This window comes from Trachemys scripta, chromosome 13 (genome assembly GCF_013100865.1).
Source record: "Trachemys scripta elegans isolate TJP31775 chromosome 13, CAS_Tse_1.0, whole genome shotgun sequence".
Lineage (NCBI taxonomy): Eukaryota > Metazoa > Chordata > Testudines > Emydidae > Trachemys > Trachemys scripta.
In genome coordinates this window covers 17,898,523-17,921,208 of record NC_048310.1, presented here as the reverse complement: position 1 = coordinate 17,921,208, position 22,686 = coordinate 17,898,523, and the positions used below count along the sequence as shown (strand labels likewise).

The following is a 22,686-nucleotide window of genomic DNA, read 5'->3' as shown; positions in this document are numbered from 1 at the left end:
GGTGATGATTCTCGCAAACTTAGAAGCAACAGTAGGCTTATTCCTTAATGGAAGTTTTTCTCAACATTTTTTGAGATCGCTGGGGAACATATAAAATAATGAGGGCTGGACAATTGCAGCTGTGATGCCATAAATACAGATATAGGCAACAGTCTTACAAACAGCCCTATAAGAAGGGGTACCTGTGCAGATCCCATTGAATTTAGTATTGTTTAATGCAGAATGGCGTTCTAAGAAGGTGCATTTTGTATGATGTGTTTCTTACCTGGTTCAATATCTGCAGGTTTCCATTTCCTACCTTCACTCCCTCTCTGCCAAATTTCATGATACTGGGATTTTACATTGAACAATGTGTATATTCTGAATTTGCATATTTCAGTATGTATGTTGATATTTGTTTGAACACAGTTCTGAAACTTAGTTTTGAAGTAGAGGTTTGAAATTAGCCAGTCTTAGAGGGGAATGGGCTAATTTTCATTCACAAATGATCTACAAATAGAAAAGTTAAATTTTTTTCAACAAAATCCATAAACCTTAAATGTTAAGGTTCTTGCATGTAACAATCTCCTGCCTTACTTCTCATCCACGTTACAAACCTGAAAATCATCCCCCACTGCTCGCTTCCCTATCAATCTTGTACTGAATATTACCTTACAACTCCTCACTTGGAGTCATTTGAATGTTTCTGGTTTTGTGGCCTAGACTACATCAGCAATTTCATATTCATGGGGGAAAAAAGAAGCTTTGGTGAACAGCTCAATGCTGCTCTAATAAGTGCTTATTAAGTCTGCAGACATGACCAGCATTTTGATTATTATAACATTATTAAAGATACATTTTTTAGTTTTCTAACTTAGCTGTATTTGTAGTATTAACTGACACTTTCTTTAACACCCTACTGCACAGCAGTACCAAAATGAAATGCATGATCTAATAGTGTTCATGGGCCTTGGTTGTATATTGTATTATCATGCAATTAGCATAACAGCAGGAGATTCTGCAAGCAGAATATTTGCGAGTGACCTATTATGAAGCCGATTACATTTTACATGGAAACTAAATGAATGCTGCTAGAATTTTGGGGCCAGGGAGGGGAAAAAGTCTCATTATTCAATTTGCATGGCTTGAAAGATAGCATGTAGAGGAAAAAAAGAACTGTGTTTGTGCAAACAAGGCGTGGTCTTCCTGTTGGAAAAAATGCAATTCTTACACGTGTTAGAAACAGGAAGTATGAGTTGGCAGAAACAATGAGGAAGAGCAAACAAACCATTACTGTGTGTCTGTGTAATATATTAGGACACTTTCCTGAAAACGAAGGGCCTAAAGCTTCAACTAACAATAACATTTCATTGGGTCATTGGGGAGGGGATGTACTTGTGCACAAATGAACTATCAAACCACCTGCTGTGTACACCGGTGCTCTTAAATTTGTGTATGTGCACATTCATTTTAGCATAATTTAGAGTTGTGGATGAGGAAAAATGTCTCAATAATGAGGATAATTATAAATAATGATGAACAGGGATGGTGAGGGGGAGAATGGCAAAGCAAAATGCCATAGGTTCTGCAGATTGGTACAGATTCATAGATTCCAAGGCCATAAAGCAACACTGGAATCGTCTAGTGTGACTCCTATATAACACAGGCCATAGAACTTCGCCCAAATAATTCCTAAAGCATTAGACGCATTTAGAAAATATCCCATATTGATTTATAAACTGTCAGTGATGGAGAATCCACCATGAACCTTAACAAATTGCTAATAGTAGTAAATGGTTAATTACTTACTCTGTTGAAAACATGGAATACATGGTTCATTCCATTTTCAGAAGAATCTTGCTCACCAATAGAACAGGTTTATTCATAAATGTAATTTTAAATGGTTTAGCAGTATGAAAAAATATTTTGTTTTTTAGATCATATTTCATCCAAGAATTTGAAAGGACTTCACAACCATTAATTTATAAACCCTTGTACCCCGTCAAAAATAGAAAATTCCCAGGTAGGGATTATAGCAGGCCAAAATCCAATAAATATTTTGGTGAAAATTGTTAAGTTTTCCCATTTTTTCCATTGAAATCTTGATGGTTGTAAAACTGTACAAAATTTTCACACACTTTTTTCTTTTGTCATTGTTGTAAATTACATTTTAATAAATTTGAAATATTTCTGCTAGCTTTAATAAGGAATGAACTATCCACCTTTACTGTGGAATATAATGGCTATTTAATAGCACACTAACACAACACAATGGTTTAAGACAGGAAGAGTACCATATCCAGTTGAAACTGCATGAATTTAAATTTATCCAGTCCCTGAAAGGAAACACTCTTACTCTGGAAAAAAAAGGGATTATGGGATTATAAATGGCTACATATTTCCTAGGCAAATAATAATATAGCTTGGCTCTGCTTAGTTACGAGATCTAGCAGGGCTCATTCACAGTATGCCCTAGTTGGAGACTAAACAATAACAAGAAAAATGCTTACCAAAATGTCATAGTATGAATACACTCTTGTGGGTAGGACATATGTTATTCTTAGTGTGCTTTGGCGACAGTTACCATTTATAGTATTTCTTGTAATGCATATTAAGAATGGACTAAGAATTTATTTGTGTATGTTTTAAGCTGAAGGGGGATTTCTCGGGGAACACCCAAATAAATGAAAAGTTTCAAAGCACATACCAAACTAGTTCTTTCTGAGCCTCCTATGAAGTTATTTACCAGTGGGTTTAGAGGATTGCTAATGTGCAATGCTTTGTACAATTCCTTGGCTCAGAACAACCCTTAATGCAGACCTACTCATGGGAGGAGTTTGGGGTGTGGGGACCTCCCCTGAAGTTGTGATCTCTTCTCTGATAGTTCTTGGGCACATTCTGTCAGGGGAAGGAGGCTGCCTGCCGGCATTGCAGTCAGAACTCACGGATCTCTGGCTGAGGCACAATAGGATTTTCCCGAGTTGCCCCTACTCCAAGAATTCCCTTTAAAGCACACACATACATCTCAACAGGAAGGGGTAATATGTGCGGAGAGTCCTCTCCACACAGCTAATACCAAGCAAAGGGTCTATCTCCTCTTAGTCGACTCTCTGGGTGAAATCTTGGCCCTACTGACTTCAGTAGAAAAACTCCCATTTACTTCAGTGGGGCTAGGATTTCAGTGGACAGGTGAGTTTGGATTCATGCTGGGACGGAGAACAATTGCTGACATGTTTGTGCTATGAATCCTCATGGAGAAGTTCAGAGAAAAGAGATGGCAACTGGGTATGGTCTCTGTAGACCTGGCAAAGGCATATGATTGGGTACCATGAAAACTAGTTTGGTGCCATGTGTGACCAAGAAGTGTGCTAAAAGGGTATGTCAGTTTTATCCAGGATATGTATTAGGGAGTGACTATCATAGTCAACACTAAATGGGGGCTACAGTACCGAATTTACAGTAGATAGCCTGCATCAGGTGATCAGCAAGAGTCCCTTTTGTTTCTGGTTATCATAGATTTGATAAGTGCGAATATATGAAGGGAGCCACTTTGGAACATACTGTTTATTGATGGCTTAGTGCAGGGGTGGGCAAACATTTTGGGCTGAGGGCCACATCTGGGTGGGGAAATTGTATGCAGGGCCGGGGCAGGGGGTTGGGGTGCGAGGTTTGGGAGGGGGTGTGGTGTGCAGGAAGGTGCTCAGGGCAAGGGATTGAGGCAGAGGAGGGGTGCAGGGAGTATGAGGGGGCTCAGGGAAGGGGTTGGGGTACAGGAGGGGTGCAGAGTGCAGGAGGAGGCTCGGCATGGGTACAGGGGGGGTACGGACTGCGGGAGGGGCCTCAGGGCAAGGGATTTGGGTGCAGGGTGCAGCAGGGGACTCAGGGCAGGGGATTTGGGTGCAGGGTGCAGCAGGGGACTCAGGGCAGGGGATTGGGGTGCACAGGGGTGCAGCAGGGAGCTCAGGGCAAGGGTGTGGGGTGTACGAGGGGGCTCGGGCAGGGTGCAGGCGGGGTTTGGGCGCTGGCCCGGTGCCGCTTACCTAAAGTGGCTCCAGAGTGGCAGCGGCGCGCACTGGGGCCAGAACTAGCTCTCTGCATGCCTGCCCTGTCCCCAGTCCCGTGCCGCACCGCGCTGCTCCAGGAAGCGCTGTGGTCCCTGCGGGAGGGGAAGAGGAGGGCTCCGCATACGCTGCTCTTGCCGCGCCTCCAGGTACCTCCCCCGAAGCTCCCATTGGCAATCCCACGGCCCGGATCCAAAGCCCTGAGGGGATAGATTCGGCCTGTGGGCCATAGTTTGCCCACCCCTGGCTTAGTGCTATGTGTGAAAGATTGTGAGACTGTGCAAGTCAATTCTGAACAGTTGCAACATAGTTTCAGAAGGCCTTAGAGTTAACATAGATAAAACTCAAGTATCAGAGGGGTAGCCATGTTAGTCTGAATCTGTAAAAAGCAACAGAGGGTCCTGTGGCACCTTTAAGACTAACAGAAGTATTGGGAGCATAAACTTTCGTGGGTAAGAACCTCACTTCTTGCATCTGAACCCACGAAAGCTTATGCTCCCAGTACTTCTGTTAGTCTCAAAGGTGCCACAGGACCCTCTGTTGCTTTTTATAGATAAAACTGAGACTGGAATAACTGGAGCATTCCCCTTAAAAGGATATCACAGGAAGAGACTTTTGAGTGAAAGAATTTAAATACCTACGATTAATGGTTGCTGATGTTAGTGCCTTTATGAGTGATGCATCACACTAAAGCTGCTTGTAGCAAATAGCAGGAGCTGACTCCAGTTCTCTGTGACAAAAAGATGCCAATATAGTAAAAAGGTAGAATGTATAAAACTTTAATTTGACCCATCTTCAAGTATGGAGCAGAGACTTGGCCAGCCACAAGAAAGGAAATCAACATGCTTCCTTTGTGGAAATTAGGATGTTGAGATGGTCAAATAGTTGGACACTCAGTGATAGGACACAAAATGAGGTTATAAAGGGACTACAGTGGGTTGCTCCAGCTGAAGACAAGTTGAGGGAAGCTAGGCTACTTTGTTAAAATGAGAACATCGTGTTTATCGTTGAGATGACTCTTGCAATGATTCTGGATGGACAACCAAGGGGGAGACCAAAGACTTATGGATCTGACATCAGAGGACCTCAGAGAGACCAATCTGCATGACAGCCTGGCATATGCTCATGAGTTTTGGAAGAAGAGTATAAAAAATCACCAAACCCAAATAGCGAAGTGGCAAGGAAGAAGAAGAATTCATAGATTTATTATAGTTTTCATAAGCACGACAATGACAGCCATCTCTGTATGATAGCAAATAGCCATCTTTGGCCACAAAATACAATAGTAATAGTCCATTCCCAGTTTGTCTTAACTCAGCTTTTTTCACTCTTTGTACCAATTATGTCTGTGATTCCCTCAAGAACTGTGCTAAATAATTTTTACAATTTAGAATCATGGGATGTTTTTTGCTGCTGTTCTTGTGGCAATCTACAGCTATGGTACTGTGATGGGTGCCTCCCTTTCAGGTGCCACCTGATGTGTTGAGATACCACTGAGCCCGTCTTTTCTGCCACTATGGACCCCCTTTAACTTGTCTTGCTGAACCAGGCTCTTAAGTCTCCTCTAGCACACGCACACAGGCAGGGCCACGCCCAGCTGCAGAAAGACAGAGACACTGAGATCAGCTCTGGGAAGACTTAGCTTAAGGCACTTAGGTGCCCACCTCCCTTGGAGTGCAGACCCAAAGGTATGTTGTCTTGTGCTGTACAGAAAAAACTGCACAGCACAAGCTCATAAATATTCACCCATATGTACATCTTCTTGCCCCCCCCCCATTAGAAAATGCACAAACTGGGTTTAATAATAAACAAAACAATTTGATTAACTATAAAAGGCAGATTTTAAGTGGTTAAAGGGATAGCAAACAACAAAGCAGATTATTAAGCAAATAAAACAAAACATGCAAACTAAGCTTATTTCACTAAAGAAATTGGCTACAAATCGTAATTTCTCACCCTAAAAGTTGTTTCAGGCAGATTAGAGATTCTTGAAAGCCAGCTGCATTGGCCTGCAGCTTGAAACTTCAGGTATTATTACTCACAGGCTAGACAACCTTTCAGCCTTGGCTCAACTCTTCTCCCCTCAGCTGAGTTCTTCTTTTCAGGTGTTTCCCAGTGTCTCTTTTGGTGGGGAGGCTGAGGAGGACCACGATGATGTTACTCCCCTGCCTTATATAGCTTTTGTGTATGGTGGGAACCCTTTGTCTTCCAATGGAAAAATACTGGCATTCCAAGGGGTGTAGGGGAGGGCGGGTCCAGTACCAGGTGACTCAAACCCATGTCTCTGCAGGGTTGTAGCAGCCATTACTCTCAGGCTGTCTGGAGTGTCCACAGGAAGACTAAACTCTTTCACAGTCCATTGTCTTTACTAATGGGCCATCAGCCCTGTCTGGCTTTTCATTGTTGTACCTGAAGGGCTAGTTGTGGGTGTCACCCAAAGTAGCACATTTGAAATACAGATACATGGTCAATATTCCTAACTTCAGATACAGAAATGATACAGGCATACAAATTGGATTATCACATTCAGTAAATGACAATGTTTCTAATTATATCTTACATGAGCTGTCTTGCATAAAGTATATCTCAATTATGCCATATCCATATCATAAGCATATTTCCATGAAGAATATGAAGTGTAAGGTCACAGGTACCCTCTGCACTAAACTTTACAAAGTCTTTCTTACATTAAGAAAATCTTGTTTTCTACTGTGTTACAGCAATACATATATTTTGTCCATTTCCCAAATGGAAAGAAGAAAACACTGTGGTTACATTATAAGATGGTACAACTAGTTTCCACCATTACATAAGACTTGGTATAAATCCTAATAAATCAATAATCATTTTCAAATGGTGTAATTTGTCATCTTTGCCTTAAACTGTATCTGCATTAAACTTTTAATAAAGTCTTTCGTATGTGGCTAAAAGAAAATGTTTGTCTCTTCAAACTCTGTGCATGACCTATATTCTTGCAACCTTCCTCATTCTGTGATTCAGAGAAACAAAAAAGATGTGTGACTGACTAATAATGCAGTTAATCATCAAACACTTTGGGCTAGATCCTTCTCTCAGTTACATTGACATAAATCTGTATTAACTCCACACATGTCAGTGGAACTGCTCTGGATTTTCACTGATGCAACTGTGAACAGAATTTGGACTCACTTTTGTAAAACTGCAAACAAAACAGTGCACATCAGTGAGGTTAGAGAATGTAAAGGAATCTGAAAACAACGTTTCACATACTCAGTGATTCTGATTTTCCTTTAATTTATGTTGGCTTCACACCACGATAATTCTATTGACTTCAGTGTGATTATTCATTACTTTCTTTTAATTGGTATATCTCAAAGTAAATATATGAGGTATTATTATTATTTATTACACTAGGACACTTTGTTTCTGATTATTTCAGTATGACTCTAAACTTGTGTTCTTGGAGACCATCCAGTATTGTAAAGAACAATCAAATATGCCCTGTGGATGAGATCAAGATGGCCACTGTTATCTTCTACCAGCTGGTGTTGCCACCAGAATCTTCTAATTGCTACAAGTTTTTCCCCTTTCTTGTTGGCTTTTTCCCAATAAATAGAATGCTTCTGTGACTGCCAAGCCAGTTATACCGGTTTCAGATCTGTGCACGTGAACAAAGATAGTGCTCATTAGGCATAACTTCAATGAAAACGCTGGGGCCTAAGTTCATTGTTTACAGTACAAAACATTTTTTTGAGGGAGAGGGCCATTTCTGAAATGGTACATCAATGATTGTGGGTCAGAGTAAGGGCATCAGGGAGTGACTTATTGCGCTCATTCCTTTTTCATATTAATGCTGCAGAATCAGGACATTGTGTACGGGACATAAAATACAAAAAACAACAAAAATAATGTATAGACAGTGCATAGTGAATAACATTTATTGTACTACGGTATATGCAACTAAAGGATCAGCTCTGAACCCCACTGAAGTTAATCAATGTCTTTCTATTGACTATTAAGTGTTTTAGATTAGCCCTGATATTGATTTATTCAGACTGGGCATACAAATTCCCAGTAACAATATGTAGTAAAATCAGGAGTCCAACAGTCATCAGTATGATATTCATGAGTTCTTAGGAAGGAGCCTTTGACAAAGCTGAGGGAGATAGTTCTTTATTAGAAGTAAGTCCGGGACCATCTGCTCAGTCAGACTAGGTAGTGCCAACTCCCAAGCATGGTTCTTTTAAGGAGAGACCCTCACATCTCACCTTTACAAATAAACATGAACACACATAATACACAACATTATATGTACACATAAATAAAATAACTCACAAAGAATTTTCTATTAGTCTTTGAGGTGCCCTTCTCAGTCTTGTGGATCTGGGTATCATCCCTTCATTCTCTGCATAGTGATTCTCAGTTCCACACATGCTCATTAGGGCAGTCTGCTCTGTGGAATCAAAAACTGAACAACCTGATATCTGCACCTAAATATTATAATTTAAAACAAAACAAAATGTCCAACTTGTATCCCCACTCCCTGGAATGAAATTTCTGACAGCTTTGTCCCCTCCCACCATGAGCTCATTTGCTGTATTCCAGGGGTTGGCAACGTTCGGCACGCGGCTCGCCAGGGTAAGCACCCTAGCGGGCCGGGCCAGTTTATTTACCTGCTGACGCGGCAGGTTCGGCAGATCGCGGCCCCCACTCGCCGCGGTTCACCATCCCGGGCCAATGGGGGCGGCGGGAAGCGACACAGGCCGAGGGATGTGCTGGCCGCGGCTTCCTGCCGCCCCCATTGGCCTGGGACAGCGAATTGCGGCCAGTGGGGGCTGCAATCGGCCAAACCTGCCGCGTCAGCAGGTAAATAAACTGGCCCGGCCCGCTAGGGTGCTTACCCTGGCGAGCCGCATGCCGAACGTTGCCAACCCCTGCTGTATTCTGAGCATTTGACATCAACAAATCCTCGTTACAATACCCAATACTTCTCTTTTGCAATCCACATCTTATCTGGAAGGAATATCTGTTTTTAATTTGCTCTTGATACCAATGAATTGTTTACATTTACTTTACTGTAGGAAAAAAACTCTAGCCCAGGGGTAGGCAACGTATGGCACGCAAGCTGGTTTTCAGTGGCACTCATACTGCCCAGGTCCTGGCCACCGGTCTGGGGGGCTCTGCATTTTAATTTCATTTTAAATGAAGCTTCTTAAACATTTTTAAAACCTTATTTACTTTACATACAACAATAGTTTAGTTATATATTATAGACTTATAGAAAGAGACCTTCTAAAAATGTTAAAATGTATTACTGGCACACAAAACCTTAAATTAGAGTGAATAAATGAAGATTCGGCACACCACTTCTGAAAGGTTGCCAACCCCTGCTCTAGCCCTTGTTCTGTTTTATCATCTTAACTTTAAAAGATAACATTGTAGCATTATTTCCCAGGCTTATGTTTGTTGTCCTCTTGAATCAACCAAAATGTAACCGTACCATAAATCTGACTTTCACCTCTTCTAGATCCACTTTTGGACAGGAATTGGAGAAGACTATGGTTATTTCTGTATTGGGAGGACCTAAAGAATTTCACCAGATGAAAGGAAGACCAAAAGCTAGTAAAACAAAGAGCGGCCATATGACACAAATCAGCAACCCAAGACTGAGACAACAAAGGATGGCAAGGCCTTTCCATTTCAAAGGTATGAGTTGTAGCCTGCCTGACTATCCTTGTTCACTTTTCTTTAGACATGTTTTTGTTTTGGAACAAAAAGATCAGTGTTTTCTTTGATTAGAAACACTCTGTTTTCATTTGATGCAAAAGCTGCCAAGTGAGATGCTAATCCTATAAAGCTGTGATTCTCAGCCTTCAGGTTATCACCCCAAAGTGGGTTGTGAAGTTGTTTTCTGGATGTCATCAAAGTTCCTATGGAAACCATTCAAAATTATATTTTAGTCCTTTAGTTGTGAAGAAAATAGATTCAGTAATTAGGCTGACTGATTGTATAACATTTGGAAGGAATAGGCAATTCATTAAACTTTCAGTAACAGTATATACATTATACTTTAAAATATATATTTTAATAGCATAATAATGTGCTAATTTCAATGTAAATACTATGATGATCACTTTAGAAAAGCCTGTGGATAATAGATACTTCACTCTTACATCATCCTGAAGCTTTAAAAATGAACAAATTATTGTTCATTATGGCATTTTGGTTCAATTTTGTTGGCTAAAACATCACAAAAGAATCTGGGATAGATCAAAAATGAATTTGGTATATGGCATCACTGGAGAAAAAGTAGGTGGGAGGGTTGGGTTGTGGGAGGAGCTGAATAAACTTGATCTACAGCTGTGACCATCTGCTCAGAAGAGGTTATGTGAAATAAGCTAATGCCTCACAAATAGGAGTGGCAATATTGTATGTATGTTTTTTGTTGGGTTGTTTGTTTTTTCACATTGCTTCAATGAGATTATCTTTGGTTCCCAGCCATTGTCAATGGGATTTTAATTAATCAGTTGTGTGATTTCTCGAGTGCTTGTATATGGAAGCAGAGTCTGAATGAGCTCTCCCCTGACATCTAGTGGTGAGCTGTGGAAAAGGACTTCAGGAGCAGATCTCATTAGCATGGGCACGCCCACCGTTCCTAGGTGCTCAGTATGATGGGATTGCTTGCCCAAATGGTCACTTTTGGCTGGTGTGGGATCCCCAGTCTCCTTGTTATTGGGGCAGGAGTAATAAAGGGTTGTTATCCTTGTTGTGTGAATCAAGGGAAGCAGAACTGTACTTGGCATACCCCGATGGAGAGACTCACCCTTAACTAAACGGCACTCGCTAGACAGGGGACATGGGTTCCAAAGCCCAGTGAGTTGAGAAAGTGTGGGGATAGGTACTTGTACCTGGTGGTGTGGGCCCTGTTTTAAGGACCCTAGACATCATTTTATCCGTACTCTCTTGACAGTATAATAAAAGAGCTAATTTAGACTCAGTTGAGAGTCTTGTTACATGCTGAAGAACTGAAATCACTGATACCTAGGTCTAAGTATTAGACCTACTTTGGGACTGTGTCTCTATTGCAAGAGACTGCACAGTGCGCACCAGCAGTGAGGTTCTCCCACTAATAGCTGAAATCACTGAGAGTTGTGTTAAGTGGGGGGTCCTGAAGACATCTTGGCGAGTGGCTAGCCAGGTGGCTAGTGGAGAGGCGTGGCAAGCGGACAGCAGGTCCAGCAACTATGAGTGAGGGACAGAGAAGGGACAGGCACATTAAAGGGGCTTTTGGGTTGCTGGATTTAAGGACCTGAGGGAAAAAGGACACTGCACAACTTACTTGGTGGTGGGTCTTTTGATCATGGTTTGTTTATAAACCCTGTTTGCGATGTTTCCCCAAATTAATGCCGCATTATTTCCCTCCTTTTATTAAAAGTTTTTGCTACACTCAGACTTTGTGCTTGTGAGAGGTGGAGTATTGCCTGTTAGAGGTGCCCAGGGGGTCGTGTGTAATTGTCCCAGGTCACTGGGTGGGGGCTCGAGCCAGTTTTGTGTTGTATTATTGAAATGGAACCCCTAGATACTGAACCCAGACCTTGTTGCTACCAACTCTGACTGGTAGAAGGGTTACATGTACATGAACGTTTTGTCATGAAATTTTGAAAGTAGTCTTTGAAAGCGTACCTGCAAGATTTGTAAACTCCACTCAGATTTACACCTATAAACATATATTTGTATATGCTAATGAACATTTAGGCATAAAGGTTACCCATAAGCATGTCTAAGTGTCTACTTGCATGTGGTATTTCAACTCAATGTGGAAAGGTGGGTTTCTTCTCTGCATGCAAACAGGTGCGGTCCTGTTGGTCTCAACAAATGCTTGACTTCTTGTTCAACAAATGCTGAGCACCAAGAACTCCCTCTGAAATCAAACCAAGTTGTAGAGGCTCAGTATTCCACTAGGTCAGGCTCTTTTATGAGTGACACACAACAATTAGGATGATTTTCACAATCCAGAAGATGACACACTTCTTGGACACATTACTCCAGTATATTTTAGCTATCAGTATATTTTGATAGATGCCTTGAAGCCTTTACTTTCTCATCTTCCATTGTGATATGATTAGTCAATGTATACACAGCCAGTTGATCACAGGATGACCGATTCCACCATTGTGATATCCTAAGAAAACCATCAGGGCAAATTCAAGGACCCAAGAGGGAGACCTTTTTAAACAACAATAATCATAATTTCAAAGTACTCTCAACATTTTTACTAGCATATATTAAGTATTTTTCATAAAGAATGAACTGTAAAAGTGACACACAAGCATCGGACAGCTTAAAAAAGGCAGTTTTGATTAATGAACATTGCAAATTATAGCACAGCACTATTGAAAGGAGAAGGGGAAGGGGAATAAAGTACTGTGTAACTTACTTCATCTTTGAGCTCAACACCCTGATCTGGGCCATTTCATCAAGCAGCTGTGGTGGTGGGGACAAAGCATAAAAGAATGTTATAAATTATATGAATACTGTAATTAAGTTAATATATTCAAAAACTGCAAAAGACATATTCAGGATACAATACAGCAAACGTCTACAATCTTAATAAATATCACTTGTCTGAGGTTTTTATTACCGTATGTTCATAACTTCATCTATGTAGAAAGCATTGTCATAGAACTATGAATGAAAAATGTTATGCACGCAAGTGCCACACACACATAATAATTTACTCCTGGCGGAATTCTGCGCTACTGCACAATGCAGAATTTTGCAGAAATTAATGCTTTTTTGTGCAGAATTTCCTTTCCACAACAGAAATGGACTGCAGTGCAGCTGGCCACCACAAGGGGCCGCTAGACCTGGCAGTTCGCACATAGAAGACACGGCTGCGGGGAGGGGAAGAGAGCAACCCCGGGCCTGGCAACTCGGTTGTTTCCCCCCTTGGATTCCTGGGCTCTGAGAGGTAGGGGGGGGTGGGTGTCTGGGCTGGGGGGACCATAGCTGGGATCTCAGAGGGAGTGAGGCCCTGCGGCTAGGCTCAGGGGAAGGGGGTGCAGGTATCTGGGCTAAAGGGCACCCTGCAGTTGTGTTCTGGGGTTTAGGGGGATTGGGTACATTGGCTGCGGGGGCACGGCTGGGCTCTGTGAGGAAGGGGGTGTGAGTGTCTGGCCCCCCCAGCTGGGCTCTGGGAGTGAGGGGGCAGAGAAACAGGAACTGGATTGTCATAGGGGGTTTCTTTAATTCTCTACTCCTGGGGGAATTTTTATGTGTGTCTGTATTGTTACAGACATACTTGCTGACAGGCATTTTGAAATAAATTACCAACATAATTGAAACTGGTGTGATTATATAGTGTGATTTTTGACAAATTAAATTTGCAGAATTTTAAAATATTGTGTGCAAAATGTTTAAAATTGGTGCAGAATCCCCCCAGGAGTAATAATTGGATGTAGGTATATAAAACATATGTGCAGAGCAATAGACAGAGACAAAAAGGTTTCCTTTACCATTTTAATAGTATGTACGATATTACTGGCTTAAACTGATGTTTCCTATGCTCGTCATGGGGAATTGTTTCTAGTCTGGAGTATAGCATACATGGATATTTATAAGGTGCACAGTTACACATGTGTAGCTAGGCAAAATAGTTCAGGAGGAAATTCTAATAACATCACTGCATTAGGATCTGTCAAAATGGACATGAACATGGTGGACCTGATTCTCCGTAATACTTTTTTTTGGCTGATGTGCCTCCACCGATTTCCTATAAGGCCCTGTAAATATGAAAAACCTGCACCAGTTTAACTTAAATCAGAACAACCCCCTTGTACGAACACATGTATTTAGGTTTTAAGAATGGCTTATTTTAGTTTAGTCAAGTGAAACCGCTTGACTTCTTGTTCTGAAATATTTCATTTCAAAATTTATTTATGATTTAAAAAAACGTAACACCAAAAAAAATGAAATCATGTGTTTTGTTTTGGGTCAAACAAAATGTTTTTGTTCTACCTGAAATAAATATTTCTGGTTTTATGTTTCAGTGAGGAAAAACCAAAACATTTCCATTTCATGTCTACTCCAACCAAAGTTTGGGGAGGGATTTTTCAGTTCAGCAACCAAACTAGAACATCAGTTGTTTGTTGAGCTCTAATTATGGGCTGTTTCACTGAAAAGACCATTTCTGGAATGTGATCAGCAGGAGGAATTAAGCTACTTCCTCACAGCTGGACTAGAAGAGTCCACTGTTGGAGCCTAGTGGCAGTAGAAACTCCAAAGAATCCTGTGTTCTTTAAAGTATGAGTTAGGATTCAGTTTGCTCAACTCTTCTGAGTTGAGGTTGGCATTAAAATCCAAATGTCTCCTGCTGTGCTCACCCCTGCTGAGCAGTTAATGAAAAATTAGTTAAGTGTTAGCAAAGGCTACATGTGGCCAGCTAAACTAGTCTGCTTTCTGAAGGTAGGACTGAGATAAAATAATTTGCACATACGTTTTCCCCTTTCCCTGTTCTCCTTGCTGTATCCCATTAGTAACATATTTTGTTTACAGCAAGTCTCCATCTCTTCATCTTGTATTTTACATATTCTTATTGTTCTGCCCAGTAGTATGTAGCAGTTTGACTAGTTGTATTCTCCATTGAGAGTTGTCAGACACAACAGATGAGAACTGAAGTTCGACTGCTGGCAAGTTTTGTTGTTTTTTTTTTACATTGTAAATCCTAAACAACAATTGCTTTGTTTGTCAGCAAGGAATACTTTGAAATGAAACACAAGAAAAACTTGAAAAGGAAATCTTGTGAATGCTGGGGGAAAAAAAAGAAAAGAAAAAGAAAAAAAAGGGCCAGAAAAAAAAGGGTGTATTTCTTTTTCTCTCTCCCTTTCACCAGATTCCCATATGATTTAATACTAAAATGTTTTATGTTGTATGTCATTTGGGTTTGTGTAAATGTTGTTGGCAAGGCTTCTGCTGACTTAGTTCTAGAAATTTTAACCTCTCATTAGTCTTTAAGTACCAAGCCAGGAAAACAAAAAGCAGTCATTACTTATTCACAGGGTCTGGCTGTACCACATCAGACATGGAGCAATTTCCAACTCCTGAGTCAACTGTATCCTGTTGTTGGGAGGGACAACATTGGGTTAAATCTCCCCCAAAGCCTTTCCCAAACCATAAGAACTAAACAAGAAGCAGACTTTAAATGTTTAAGTATGGGTTATAGTTAACTATAAACAGCTGTTGCAAGATAACAGCCTTTCCATTGGTAAATGAGTCCATTTCTCCCCCCCGTTACGATGAAACCATTCTGAAAGCAGCATTCAGAGAGGGGCTGATTCTCTGTCTGGTAATAATCAGAATTAAGAGGTGGGGGATGGGGAGTGAATTGCTGGATCTCTCAGCTCAGGCTGACATTTATATAGCAATTCCTATTTCTGCTACTGACAGCCAAAACATACAAATGCATCTTATCTGGACTACTAAGAAAAAGAGAACAAACTTGCCTTCCATTACCCCTTCTCTGCTACCACTGCTTTGCATTAAAGTTTATTTTGGATAATGAGGAAAGAGTGATATTAACTAAGCTCCATCTATCTTTCCCCATTGGGGAACATCACATTTGAATTAAATCCAAACAATACCTGGTGGTAAAATACTTCTGCAGAGCTACTGCTCGTTTGTGAAAGTCAAACAGTAAAACATTAGAATTTCCTTTTGTTGTGCTGAAGTTTTAAAACCCTGTGAAATTTTAAATGAAACGTCATTTTGAAAAGAAACCTGAAAGCCAGTTGGTTCTGGTCCAAATTAGATGTGGGAAGGTTATCAAAATGAAACATCTATGTTGGGCACTTGTGGCAGACAGTGTTTTGTTAAATGGTTTAAAATATTAATGATTTTCAAAATTGAAAGAGAGAATTCCTTGTAATTTATGTTAAAAAAAAATGTGGAAAATCAGGCTGTTAATGTTAGACATTTATAGAGTGACTCACATGATCTCTACTACAGTACATATGGCAAAAAGAGAGACAAAGAAACAGATGTGCAAACTTCCTACTGGTAAAATCTCAGCAATTTTGTTAACAGGCGGACTGGTTCTTTGTTTCTCAGCTAGAAAATACTAGGTAACAACTTTGTAGAGAGATGTGGAATGGTCCCACAGAAAAGTGCATTGCCATCTGCTGAAGCTTTCTTAATCCCCTGAATTGTTTTAACCAGTAAAGCAATTTTCATAAAGTTGGTGGGGGGAGAAGGGAGTGAAAAGAAAATCTGTGGCACAGTTACAGCAATGTGGATGGGAACCTAAATGAAGATCTCCTAGATGTGGGCCTTGCTATCTCTATGGCATCATCATCACTTATGCCAGACCAACAGAGTCCTCTGATGGATCAGGGATCTCTACAGCTGGGGAAACGATATGGCCCTCACTGAAAAAGCCCAGCAAAAGGTTTATGAATCCTGAGGCTTGGCTAATTGTTCGGCAGCCACCTCTCTGCTGGGGGAAACTCCCTGGAGTGTATGTGAATGGGGTAGATGACAGGCTTCCAGTGGCAGCAATGGCTAGAAAAGGTCCTGGCAGCACAACTGCAACTGAGCTATGATGGCTGGTGGAGGGCAAACGGGTCTAGAGGGTCCAAAGCTGATGCAGATGCCCAGGGCCTCTGTGCAGACTGAACTGTCTTTTGTTTATCCAGGATCTATGACATTTGGGGGCAGAGCTGCTGCCCATGGTGTAGGGTGAGCAAAACGCCTTGCTCCTCCCACACCACATGATGACCTCAGAGTTTCTCTGTGTACTCCACCTGTGATCCAGGCCTACACTGCCACAGACAGGTAGTTGTTCCTTTCGTTTGCCTACTGAAAGTCTAAGAATGACAGGTGGTTAAACTAAGGACTTCATGCTCCCCGTGCTACCTTGTTGAAACAAGACCCTGCACCTACAGTTACAATGAGTAGAAGCAAGTATTTCCTATGCGGCATGTCCCTCCCCCCCCCCCCCCCCGGTGGAAACTCCTCAGCCAGACCTCTGCAGGGCAGATATGGAAGGGCCACCCAAGGTATACCAGATAAGTCACTGCATATAGCCTCATTTTAGTGTCCATTAGCCATACGTGAGTAATGGCCACTCAAGCCCATGTGGATAAAACTCTTATGCCATTCTATTGAGTATTCCCTGGCATAATATGAAAAGAGCAGCATGGCCTTCCCTCATATTCATCAGCTGACTTGTAAGCAAACCACTTACTGCAAAATAAACTTAGTTGAAATTAGATCTAACATAATTGTTTCCCAATATTATTTCTTTTTCATCTTGAGGTGGTTTTTGTGAAGTCTTAAAAATTTGCATTGCAATTTTAAACGGGTTAAATTCGGAAACAAAGGAAAACAAAAGCCATGCCCTAACTTTTAGATGGAGTGCAAATAATAACGTGAGTCTTGAGCCATTTTAGACACAGGATACGCTATCCTTGTAATAACTGAAAGGCAATAATGAGCAATATGAAAAGTTTTGGAATAGCTTGGATTTTTGAATATATCAGCACAAGGTTTTCACTTGTTTATGTAGTTATCATAGATTGAGGCGGAATTCTGTTCAGTGGCTGCAAATCACAATGATTTCAGTAGCTATATGGCCAACAATAAACAAAAATACTGTAAAACACAAAAAAATCTTAAGCTACGTTGTATGGCAGCTTGTACTTTTAGATCTCAACCTCAAGAACTCAGCTGATCTTTAGAGCTTTTTCTAATATGCACTAGCTTAAAAATATTGAAAATAAAAGCCAAACTGATTTACACCCCGGTGATAAAAGTGAGAACAACTTTCCTATTGACTTAAGCCATGTCCTGAACTGCTGTTAGTGTTTCACATCACAGCTCTGCAATCATGAATCATTTAATCATCACAAAACAAAGAGCCCTTTTCATAGAAAACAGTTTCACATGCACACATGCAAGATCATTCATTTTTACAGCAGAGGCTGTATACTGTTCACTTTCACTAAGAAATATACAAGTCACACACCTTTTCAAGGCTGAGTTTTAGGCTCACTTACAAGAAAACAAACATTGATTGTATTGATATATTCACATGGAAAGCCATGGAACTGCACCAGTTTATACCAGAGGAGCGCTTGGCCTGGAGTTTACAGGCAGTTTTCCAAGCACGTGTACTGAGTTACCAGCTATTGCATAATTTGTAGCATAAACAATATGTCATCAAATAGGGCAATTGTTTCGGCAGGGCATGTGCTGTTTCTGGCTTGCTTGGACAGGATTACAGCTCCTGCACCATACCAAATCCCTAGGTATCCTGAATCTCAAAAAACTACTCTTTCAAAATTGCTGGGTTTTTCTATACAGCAGCTCAGTAGGGTCCTCGCTACTACTCTTTCTGAAATAGTGTCATGTGACAAACTTGTCAGATCAATCCTGCTGCAATAAATGATTTAATCTATAATGGAAAATTTTTGTAAATAAAATTTGGTAAACTGCACACTAATACTTTTGGTTCCAGATTATCATGTCCTATATGGGATACAAAGATTTCTATCGAAATGTTATGATTTCATATATGTGTTAGACAAAAAAATTACAAATGTGATAATGACTGTTAATATGAAAAATACAGAAAATAAAAAAAAAAACTTTACTCCATCAAATACAAATATTAGATTTCAAAGCCACAGGTTTTTTGCAAAATTTCACTGGAAGTCTTGTGAACAAAGATTCAAAACTCAGAGCAAAGGAAGGCCACTTAAACTCTCCTTAGTTATGAGACAGAGGGCCAGATTCTCAGCTGGTCTAAATCAATAGCGCTGAATCAGGTCCTGAATGTTTGAAAAATGTTTCTTTACTTTGTTTTTGGTCATATAAGTTACAGATGTAAGACTGGTTGGCAGATCTAGTACATTTCCCTGTAATTACAGAGTGGTTACCTATGATACGCTTTTCTAGTGTTTGGTCTAACCTATATTAACTGTGCCAAACAAAGGGATTTCTTCATGATAGAGACTGTATCTTAGCCTGATGCAACACACAAAGTTCACTCTACTTGTAGAATAAGTCTACACTGAAAAAAGAAATCATCTGATATCTTTAATTCGGGTTAGCTAACTTTCATTAGGTAACTGAGGTTTAAATAGCAGTGAAGACAATTCTGCTTTTAACTCAAATTAGTGGATTGAATTCAACCCCTAGCTGCCCTAGAAGCTTGAATGTGAGCTGTGAATCCTGATTAAAGTTCGAGTTGCCATGTCATTACATTATTTTAACCTGAGTTTAGTTAATGCGGGAAACTAACCTGAGTTACAAATACCTTTTTGTTGTCCCAGTGTATATGCCCTTAGAGAGATTATTGGTCCCAGAATATATACAATGGAGACTATTAATAATAATTCTTCAATAATATTTCTAGAAGCAGAATGTAGTAGTATGAGCACACATACAAACATCTCACTGTGAGAAAATTCTTCCTGATATCCACTTTAAATCTTCCTTAATGTTGTCTCATATTTCCTAGTTATATCCCCCATGTTCATATCCCACAATAAAACATTCCTCTACATTCTTGTGTTTATACCATATCTGTAGGCTAGTATCTTTCCTTTAGTCACTGCTTAACCAAAAGTACATATATAGCCTTAAATGTCACTTCCTTCTGCTCTGATAACATACTGCTCTTGATTAGGTTAGGCTGCTCTCTCCTTTTCTGGACTATATCCTTCACTACAGTCTACCAGTGCTCAGCTTTGTATGTGTAGGGATGTTTATGGATTTTGAGAGGACTTCTCAAGATACTTGAAAGCAGAAAACGTTAGGGCTGGAGGATAGACCTTGCTGAATGGCTTCTTCTGTCTTCTTGCTTAAATACCAGTGGAACTTGTGAACCTAAATCTCGTTGGTGTGTTTGAGACCCCCCCCCTTGACATATTTACTCTTTTCCTACATTTTTTCAATAGAAACTTCCAAAGTCCACGTATGTTGTACATTTCCTTCAATTATAGCTGTCCTCAGATAGAAGTCATTACAGCCATCTCTGTTTGGAACCTTTCGGCTATATTAATATGCATAATAGAAGAACAACAAGCTAGAGAGGATAAACTGAAGAGAAGTGAAAGAGAGAGCTGTTCTTCACATAGGTCATCTCCCTACCTCTTGGGAGGTTGGTTGTTTGTAAGTCCCAGTTGCCATAGTGACAACACAGACTTCCAAGGACTTTGTTAGTAATAAAATAATCAAGAATATATTTGAAGCAGTTCTGATGCCATATTCAGGATGTCTTCGAGCTCACTTTCACATTCTTTTGTCTTAGTGATTTTAGGCAGCCATCTTGCAGTGAGCCATTATTTACATCAAGGCTTTTGAAAGATAAAATTTCCGATCCCACATCTGCCTTTCACACACATGCACATACACTGTTTCTGTATCATCTCTCTGTGTGTGTGAGAGAGATATGTTTGTATCTGTATATAATTAGTATGTGTTAAAATTAACACACAATATTCCAGATAGCCTTTTGTGAACAAATTATTCAACTGTGTGAGTGTACACTCAAGTAATGTACTGCCAGACAGAAGATAGTGAGTACAGAAATAAAAAAGAGGAAAAGACTACTTAAGACTTTGGAAAAAGACCTTTATTATTTGTAGGTGGAGAGTGGAAAGTTTTTTAGCAAGTGGGAACTATTTCCATAACATAAAATCATAAGGGTATAAGCCATACTGTAAGTACCTGGCAGCAGAATAATCTTGTAAATTAAACAAAATATTCAAATGTATTTGATAGCTACACAGTTCAACAAATTGTTGCTACATGTGTTCATAATTTATTTACTTTATTTTACATACTTGGCAAACTTTATAAGGATGTTGCACAATTGGTTATATCTGGAGATCTGTCTGCTTTGTACATAGCGAGGATAAGAATTTTGGCAGTTAAAGTAGACCTAAGAAGCCACTGTTTTCTTTTCACAACCATTGAAGCCAGCTAGTTGAGTTCTATCTCCAAAATAGCTGTTGCAGAGACTGGCTAAAGATGCTGAGGAAGACTATATGACTCTCTGTACAAACTGCATCCCAGAAAGAGCATATTTGTAAGTAAAGACCTTCTGTTAAGGCTCTTGAAACAGCTATCTGTTAAAAAGATAACTAATCTTCCCGAAGAGTTGTAGGAATCCAGTGAGATTTTTGTTCCAAAACTCAATGCCATGGAGGGTTTATGCACATTAATTTCTTTCCTCATGTCTTGTTCCAGGACATTTTAAGTTAAATGTTTGAGTGTATTTCTGTGTAATAAGGAGTTAATATATATTTGAGATAGATATATATTTGATCATAGAGATAGATGGTCTATGTTAGAATCAGAGAAATGTAGGACTGGAAAGGTCCTCAATAGATCCAGTCCCTTGGGCCCACTCAACAAGAAATTTCACAGTGTATCCTTTCAACTTGCCCCCCCATTTGGAGGAATATAGTTCATTCTAGTCTGAGCTAATGATGTTCCACACAAATTTAGCATCTTTTTTATTATTTAAAATCAAGTATATCAGAAATAAGAGACATGAAAGTGAGGTGGTACAAAGAATTATTAACACAAAATGCTGGGGGATTCATTCCTGCAAAATTTCACGCATGAATCATTTTGTGTGGCTCTCAGTTTTGGTCTTTGTTCACACATTGATTCACTACAGTGTGTGGCCGGTTGAAAGTATGTTTTTGGAGGGCAAATCTCAAACGTCCTTATTTCTTCTCTGATGTATTTTTTTTAAGGTGAAAATACTTCCAGATCTTATGTCCTAGGTAATTCAACTTTATTTGGGATTTGTGGGAAGTTTTAAACATAATATATACTAATAAGGCTTTTGTGTGTTTTTATTTCCTTGTCCTTCTCCTTTAGACAATACAAAACATACAGTGAACGTTGGCATATACCACTACACAAACCAGAACAGATACATCCCAAAATTTCTAGGACTTTATTTCCAGAATGCCTGACCATTGAATATTACTTTGATGTCAAATGGTCAGAATGTCTGACCATTTGAATGTCACTTTGACCCCTTTATTTTGCCCAGATCTGAAGAAGAGCTTTGTGTAAGCCCAAAAGCTTGTCTCTCTCACTAATAGAAATTAGTTCAATAAAAGATATTACCTCACCCACCTTGACACTTTGACCGTAGACATATGTGATGGGAATTCTGTCAGTAGACTTGTTGATGATGATTACCAGTCATATTTGTTTTAGGGGTGGAGTTTGTCATCCTATAATTGCTGTTGTGAATCTGTATGAATTCTGACCTTCCTTGCCCTCAGACTGCTCCACAACTCTTTGGCTGCTGTGCAAGATTCCATGTGGGCATCTGCAACATGTAACCTATACTCAATAAATTGGCTCTTTGCTGAGACAACATAGACAGCGTTCCTCAGCTTCTCTGTCCCAGAAGGCCACAGATATTTTGTGCTGGATTGGCCCAAAATTTCTGATGTTTTGGATGTAATATAATGCTTAATGTTTCAAGGCTAAGATTAAACATAATAAAAAGTGGGACGAGTTGCTATTTTCTCAAGAGTTATTTAGGCTGGTAGATACCATGTGACTCCATGAAAATATTATTAATATTATTAATAGTCACAAAAAAGACTGTGTGAAACTATTTTTTTTTTCACGCTAC

General features: G+C 39.9%; 2 long non-coding RNA genes across 2 annotated transcripts in view; one reads left to right on the top strand and one right to left on the bottom strand.

Annotated features, from left to right (window-relative positions):
- Positions 1-22,686, top strand: part of LOC117886695 — a 138,341-nt gene that overhangs the window by 100,790 nt on the left and 14,865 nt on the right. Inside the window, exon 2 of the long non-coding RNA XR_004648027.1 lies at positions 9,547-9,725. This is a non-coding gene — a long non-coding RNA (uncharacterized LOC117886695). The remainder of the gene's footprint in view (positions 1-9,546; positions 9,726-22,686) is intronic.
- LOC117886694 lies at positions 11,843-22,453 on the bottom strand. The gene is made up of 3 exons (XR_004648026.1): positions 22,176-22,453; positions 12,457-12,503; positions 11,843-11,940 (listed from the first exon to the last, which is right to left on the bottom strand). It is a non-coding gene; the product is annotated as an uncharacterized LOC117886694 (long non-coding RNA).